The sequence below is a fragment of the Anarrhichthys ocellatus genome, unplaced genomic scaffold (genome assembly GCF_004355925.1).
Source record: "Anarrhichthys ocellatus isolate YVR2014 unplaced genomic scaffold, GSC_Weel_1.0 scaffold26, whole genome shotgun sequence".
In the NCBI taxonomy this organism is placed as follows: domain Eukaryota; kingdom Metazoa; phylum Chordata; class Actinopteri; order Perciformes; family Anarhichadidae; genus Anarrhichthys; species Anarrhichthys ocellatus.
The window spans coordinates 5,494,020-5,502,683 of record NW_022280056.1 but is presented as its reverse complement, the minus strand read 5'-3'; positions in this window follow the sequence as shown (position 1 = coordinate 5,502,683).

The window sequence follows — 8,664 nt, the reverse complement described above, 5'->3', positions numbered from 1 at the left end:
TTTTTTCACCACCATATAGTTTTTGTACGGTAACACAATTATCTTTGGTATAATTTTTCAAATTTGTGACTCAAAGTCATGTGACTCGAGTCCACACGCGTTAGGTTGTACTTAGCTCCGCCCTCTCGTGTCACTTCTGGTTGCAAAAAAAAACAAGATGGCGACGGCCAAAATGTCGAAGTCAAGGCTTCAAAAGGCAGTCCACAAACCAATGAGTGTCGTCACAGGTGACTTTGTCCACTTCTTACATACGGTGTGTTAATAACAAGCTGATTAAACTGGTTAAATAAACGTGTTTCAAGTTACAAACCTCCATAATGACGTCACAGCTTCGACACGTTGATGAAATCTGGATCTTGACGGTTCTGCAGTGCTGAGTTACGGTTGCTAACCGTCTGATTTGATAACTGCTGTTTGGCTGCGAGGTTTACCAAACAGTCGGTTTTAATTTATCATCTTTTTTTTATTAAGTTTCAACATGATGCAGTGACTCAGCTGAGCTGCTGTCTCTCACCGTCGGACCTGATTCTGTCTCTGGCTCCAGATGAAAGACTACATGGTGCCATCAATCACATTAACGAGCCGGTTCTTGGCTCCGTGTCCCTGCACGGAAAAGAGCTGCAGCTCTAAGAACGAGGGAAACCTTTTCTGTATTTACCTCTTCAACCAAATATATACAAAACTACTGTCGTCTCAAAATCAGATAACAAATAAGTCAGTGTTTCCTGTCTCGCAGGCTGATGTCCTCTTTTGTTTTGATCAGCGTTCAGAGAGAAATCTGCTCCCGTGGATGGCTGAACCAGCAGAGGATGAGACTGGAAATCCATCACCTGGAGGGATGTGCTGCTAAACAGTTAAAGTGGTGGCGGAAAGTGAAATATCACTTTAATATCCCGCCGAAACAGCTCGCCACACCGCCGTGATCCACAAGTTTGTCTGTTTGATCAACAGCGCTGCCCTTGCTGTCTCGGTCGTCTGAGCCAGTTTGTCTCAAGAAGCTCTCCGAGGCCCAAAAGGATACGTCTGTTTTTTTATGGGCGGTATTTACGGAGACGCGACTCAATATTTGTCCCCACTGAAAACGTCGCTCCTGCCTCCTGAAATTGTCCGCAGATTTACTCTTGTGCTCGTCTGCTTTGTTTCTGTCGTGGGCGACCAGCGATTGGGTTTCCCCTCTAGAGAGACGATGGGAACACACTCGGTTTAATCTCTGCTAAAGCGCCGTGACAGTGTGAGACACTGGCGGGTCTTTCGCGGTCGTGGGAAAAGCGGCGGATGGTCTGCGTGTCGGGGTCGTCCTCTGGATTCAACCTGAGCTTTCTTAACTCCTCTTGTTCCTGCCGACTCCTGATTCGTGTCTTTGCTCGCCAATTAGAAGTGGAAGAGCAGAGAAGTGTGGGAACACTTTCACGTCGGTGTCAGTTTTCATTTCGAATTAAACGGAAAACCCATTTCATACAGAGATTATGAGTTGGATTGGGATGTTTATGGCTCATTGCCCCTAGGTTGGGAACCACCAGACTACACTGCACTAATGCTGCTTAAACATCATTATTAAGAATAACACATGTCATAAATCAGTCACAGGGGCTGTGGATACTTCTGTACTTGTATTTAAGCATGGATTTGAATGCATACTTGTAAAGGAGTGTGTTTACATGGTTGTTTTGGCACTTTTACTTCAGTAAAGGAGCTGAGTGCTTTTTGTGCTGTTGGGTTTGGTTTGAGAATGAGCGCTCAGCAAACATTATTGATGATATTTCTATTTCGGTGTCAGTGATTGTCACAAACAGGGCAACATATATTTTACTCACGTTCTTTGTCACATTTTAAATCTGCATTTCAAAGGCGACTAGAGCCTGAATACTGAGCGGATTCTAACAACAGAACTAACACACACACACACACACACACACACACACAAGGTTAGCGTGTGTCGCTAGCTACTGTAGCTACACTTGTACGTTTGTGCACCGACTGTAAAACGCAGATGCGACTTTATCTATGTTGCACTTTTCCTTCCAGGTGGAAGCACGTCAGTTACCATTAAAGTCAGATAGAATGTGGATAGAGTCAAGATAAAACATTAGACATAATTACAACAGACACATAAATAATACATGTGAGTTCAAACCAAGAAGCAGGAATACAACATTTGAATAATTAGGATCAGCAACCGACCGGTACGAATTAAATAATAAGAATGAAGTCAAATTAAATCCAGTTAAGTATTTAAAGACAGTTTACCAATAAAAATAAATTAAATAAGGAAGATAATAAAATAATAAACTAACATAATAAATAATAACAATAAAATAAAAAACAACAATAAAATAATAATAATACAATAAAATAAATCTTAATTAAGACAAATAAACACATTAATTATCTTTATTGAACCCCTCCACAAATATATAAACCTTTCTCACCACTCTGCCTCTTAATCCGTCACACGCCACAAACTGTAAATCCATCGACTTCTCTGCGGTCAGCCGAAGGAGCGTGTAGCGGCTCAGCGCTCCGCTAAGTGACCGGAGTCAATTGAGAAAATGCAAAACTATTTTTCCATTTACTCTCACCCAAAAAAAAACGGGTGCTCTGAAAAAGCCAGCGGAGTGTAGAGAAAGCTCGCCAGTTTGTATTTACCGTGAAACAGAAGCTAACCTGCAGAGTCGGCTGCAGTGGAACACGGCGGTTTGTGACGCTGATAAAAAGGGGATAAAAAAACATCTGTGACAGATGTGTGGCTCTAACTGACTGGAGGGAAGTGATCGCTCTGGGGTAACTAGCCACCGGGGCTAAGTGGGATTCATTAAGGCTTTGATTGGTGTCATCGCTTGGTTCAACCAGGTAGCTTTGTGCTGAGATGATCAATGCTAATGCTGGTTCGGACTCCTACGCCTGCAGTAATTACGGGGGTGTTTACCCAGCACGTTATGGATGAGCACATTACTGCTCGTCTTGTGGGTCGTTCCTCATCCGTCTCTCTCTCGCAGGCCTCGGCCTCGTTCACACATGAGGGGAGCCATGACCACCTCGCCTCGGCTCTAACCTCGGAGGAGGACGAGCCGTGCCGGTCGAGCAGGCGTCTCCTCCCGACGAGCCACTTGTGCAGATTGAACATGAAGATGAATCAAGGGGCCCCTTCAAGCTGTCGCACGCCGCCTCCATTAAGCACATGCCGTGAAAATGACCCAGCTGTTTTCAAAGGGCGGCTCCATAACTTATTGGTTTTTATATTCTGGTCTGTCCCAGCGGTGTTTCTCATGTAATCAAATCAGAACATGCACATTTTAGTTGAAGTACTTGTGTTTTAGCCTCAAAGTGTTGTTTTTATAAGCCCTTCTAAAACATACATATAAAACATACATATTTCCTCACAACATATATAGGTTAAGACAACAAACCTACTTAGTTATGTTCAGGCAACAAAAATACTTAATTAGGTTTCGGAAAAGATCGTTATTTGGGTTCAAATAACTACTGAAGTGCATTCATACGCAAGTTACAAGACAAATAAATCATACAAGACAAATAAATCAACATTGACTTCTCGTTTCACACGGGGGACAAGCAGCGGTCTCCTGGCTGAGACATCGCGGTTCATCGGATCGATCCATCTCTCCCTTCCCGCCCGCCTTGTGTGAACAAACATTTCGTGGAATATTTCCAAATGACTGCGTATTACTTTTTCATAGTAATTGATAAACTGATTCAAATCAGGAACTTCAAAGTTTGGTCGAAGTACTTATGTTTTGGACCCGACAGTCACACAATTAGACAAACAAACAAAATGATGGAGACGGTGGTAGACCTGCAGCTCGCGTGTTCTAAAAGGGTCAAATGACTGTTTATCGATGGAGTCTGGTGGCTTTGAAGAGAGCGTAGATAACGGCTTCAGTTCCCTGTAGAAAGAGCCGTCTGACAGAGACATAAAGAGGTGAAAATATTCTAAATACTGCATACACTTAAACACATATTTATGTTTTTAGGTGGCAGAAATGAGTTTCTCTGCTGCTCCCGTTCACATCCGCGCTACCTCGCTATCACACAGCTCGTTACGGCGGGGAGGTGAAGCTGTTAAATCGCTCTTTACAGTCATGAGACCCCATTGACAAAAACATCCTCACTTTAAGAGATCCGAACTAACCCTTTCAGTTATTTTCAAACTTTGTTCCTGTAGAGCAGGGGTCTTCAACGGTTTTCAGACTAAGGACCCCCAAACTGATAGAGAGATGGAGCAGGGACCCCCGACTATATATATTGTATAAAATTGTGTTTTATATTAAACTGGACCTAGTGCCATGTATAAACATACCTCTTTATTGTGCATTCAATACTAAGCTATTCAAATAATACACAGGTTCATATATCCATGTTTTTATTTTAAACATGTGCAAGGTGCAGTGAGTAGGGCGGCCGAGCCACTGCCATTTATAAACATACCTTGTCAGCTGATACCAATGCCAACATCAACATTGTCAATTGCATGATAATCATCATACAAGATATTCAAACTGACGTTTTCATTTTAAACATAAATGTGGAAACCAAAATGAGTGATGGCCTATTTGTGCCACTGCCATGCATAAAGATACCTGTTATCTTTCATACAATACTGGACGATTAAAATAATGGACAGATTCATGTTTAGAGAAAACAAATTTAAATTGTTTATTTTTTTTTTAAATTGTCTAATCAACCAAAAATTTCGCAGACCCCCTAGGGGCCGCGGACCCCCTGTTGAAGACGTCTGCTGTAGAGGAATGAAGCAGCACATTTTTATTTTGTGCAAGAAGAGAAAAGCACCAGACTGATATTGGTCAAAAAATAAAATATAGTTTATATTGTACTGAAATGGACGATGGATAATGTTCTAAGAATGACACATTTTTCCATTGTTCTCCTTTTCATGTATTTGGGGCCTCTTGAGGCCCCGGGGCCCCTCAGCAGCAGCTTAGTTTCTGCTTGTTTCTCTGGAAAAACCCCACTCGTTCCCTGTTGTTTTGAGATGGCGCAGCAACAGAAAGCAGCAGAAGAAGAAGAAGGAAACGTTTCCTCATCCTGGACGGAGCGGCGAGCGGACAGACGGCGGCTCCGTGCTGTCGGGGCTCCGCTGGGAGCTCCACCACTAAGTGTGAGGGAGAAGAAGATTGTTTTGGCTATAATGAAGGATGTTTGTTAACCTTGTGACTTTGCTGTCGATTGGGACCTCATTGTGTGCCAGCTGAGCACTGTCTTGGAGGTGATTTGAGCTTTTTACAGCTTTGATTATGTAGAATTAAGCCTTGGATAAAGGTAAAAACGGCCCATGGGAGTCATGTGACCAGATTGATAAATTCATGAATGTTGTAGCTGAAGCAATTGTCATTGTTGGTGTTTTTCTTATCACTGTCAGCCTCTTGGATTATATTTGAGATTGATGACAATGAAACCTCATTCGTCACATTGTCAAGCATCTGCTGCCACAGATTCTGCGTCCATGCATGTACTCATGTACTCATGTACTCATGTACTCATGTACTCGTGCATGAATCATCCTTCTTCCAGGTCTTTGGCTTCGAAGGGTCGATCCATGATGGAGATGGATGTTGGAGGAGTCGGTTGTCGTTCGGTGTCGAGGTTGGATAAGGAGGACAGGATTAATAGAAAGCTATAGTGGATGTATTTAATGAAACCAAGCAAAAAGCTTTAATCGTGTAATCTTATAAAACACTCTCACCTCTGAGTTGTACAGAAACAAACATCCAGTCATTTATTGGCTCAATGTTACAGAAAGTTAACACTTTCAGCGCTGTGCTGTGTGCTGACAAAGACACTGATGATGTAATGTCAACAAATGACACGTGGAGTATCGATAGGCGCACACATGAGTACTGATAAGCAGTACACCGCAAAAATGAAACTTTAAGTAAGATGAAATATCTTAAATCAAGGCAATATATGCTTGTTTTTTGTCTGACAAGATATTTCTTCTCACAAGGCAGTTTTTATGTTCGAGCATTTCACTTGTTTCAAGCGTTTCAGTGCTTAATTATCTTAATAAGGTATTATAACTTGTTACTGAGATTTTATTACTGGTTCTGAGCAAGTTAATGCTTGAAACTAGAATTGCCATAATGATAAGGCTGTTTGATCACCACTGACAAGCACAAAACTGCTTCGTCCAAGCCAGAATCTCTTATTTCAAGCATCCTAACCTTTTCATCAACGACCAAATGGAATTCATTGTTTTATTGTGAATCTTACAACACAGCACAGCAATGATGTATTCCTGTAGACAAAATACAGTACAGAGCAAAGACAGTACTTCACAAAGTCAAACTGTTGCTTTAAGAACAAACGTTCTCCTCGGCCTGTCTCGTCCTTTAGCGTGTTGAAGTGAGTGAGCGCTGTGCTAACGTCCCATCTGGAATATAAAGGTTGCCGTTACATCTATCTGGCCAAGATGTGGTTATGAACATGAGCATAAAATGCCATGTGATCATTCTGTACATCTAAATGGACTCTTAATACATTTGATCTAACAGACATTTAAAACAACCTCCAGTAAACACAGCCAGTATTATACCAAGATTCAGATGATTTACTGTATTTAGGTAGCTATCTTTATAGTTACGTATTTTCACAGCCGTATACTTCAACAGTTTAACTACAGAAATTATGTGTAAAAGGGTTAGTGTTAACCCTTTCATTTTTAGATGGAGCCATTATTTTACTTGAAATGAGAGAACATTTATTTAATTTTTGTATTTCTATGTATTATTTATAATCCATCCAGTTAAATTGGAAAACTGAGAATAATGATTGTTAAAATATAATTGATGTGTACTTTCTTTATTTGATTTGACAGTTGTTGACGACACAAAGACGCTGTTACTATATATATGGCACTAAATAGCGCAAATTAGATATTGCCTTAGAGCTGTCCAGGTGTCTTCTGTGGAGTTGTTGAAAACAGTAGACGCAGGTACAATTCAATTCAATTTATTTTGTATAGCTCAAAATCACAAATTTGCCTCAGAGGGCTTTACAATCTGTACACATACGACATCCTCTTGTCCCAGGACCCTCACATCGGAACAGGAAAAACTCCCCCAAACACCCTTTAACGGGGAGAAAAGAGGGAGAGACCTGTGGCAGAGCAACAGAGGAGGGATCCCTCTCCCAGGATGGACAGAAGTGCAACAGATGTCATGTGTACAGAATGAACAACATTTACAGAGTTACAACACATGCAATGCACATGACAGAACCACGGCAGGAGGCAAGACCAGGGTCCAGATATCACCAGGATCCATGGAAACCTGCGAGGTGAGAAAGCACAGAGAGTGAATGAGAACATAAAAACACCGTCCTGATGTAGGAGGTTAGAGTAAATCCCAACATTTTACACAGTTAGTTAATTATTTTACAACTGTATGATTATAAATACTATATTTCAAAATGTCCCTCCTATAAGCAAAGCTCTCTAAGTTGTACTGTACTTAACTCTCAGTAAATAATCAATGCTAACAATTTGATATTCCAGGAGGGATTTGGTAATCTTTAAAATATTATCGTGGCACCAAACATGCTAAGCTAAATTACGAAAAATGCTAACGGACAAAATCTATTCTGAATCCAATGTTACAGGTCAGATATGCTACTGGTTTACACGACAGGAGTTTGGTGAGAGTATATTACCCCATCATCCTACATCGGACACCGGAAGTACCGCTAACGCATGTTGGCACATGATTTGAAGACTGGTGGCCCATTATCAACGCTGTTGAAACGGCAGCCCAACACAGCGACATGTCACCGTGCAGGAGTTAAGAGACGCGGCTGTCTCTCCCCGACAGTTCACGCTCACCGTCAACGATCCACAAAGCCAGGGAAATTACTCTTGCATATGTCACAACTACGTTAGAGGCACGACCAGTGTCCAGATATAACGAAGATTTGTACTTTCAAATCTTTTATTTGTGTTGAATTACTCGTTTTTGCATTAAAAATACAGACCATAGGGTTAAATAATATTGCAGATTAACCACCGTGGCCCTCCAGCCTCACTTCCTGCACAAATCAACACTATACAGAATATGAACATTAAGTTAACAAAAGTACATCGGACACGTGCCAGGCTGGAGAGTAAAAGAAAGCCACATTTGAGAGACAGTAAGTTTTGCTGAGAGAGTTACTGAGTGAACGGTGTGACACTGAAACACTTTTTTCTTATTTTTGTTTAGTTTTTAGGTATTTTATAATTTCTTTCCGTTCACACTTGTGATGTCAACAAACAGTCCTGATTCCATTCCTAAAACGCCAACTGTGATCAGCAGAAGGACAAAGCTAACGCAGCGCTTGATGATTGACGAGTGTGGCGGCTTATTTACTGATGTATTCAGGCTGCTCTCATCCAGCAAAACCTAACTGAGTATTTGACGATCTTTTCTTAAAACTAAAACGAGCAGTTTTGTGGCCTAAACCTAACTAAGTTGTTTCCACTTTATTTTGAAAAGACTGTTTTCATGTAACGAGTGTACATTGACACGTGTTGTTGGATTTAGGTTCGAAAACGCACTACAAATGAGGAGTCACACTTTCGTAGGATATCGTATGAGGATACGTTGACGTAAAAAACCTTACATTTTCATCACCTTGTGTTAACCACAGACTTCA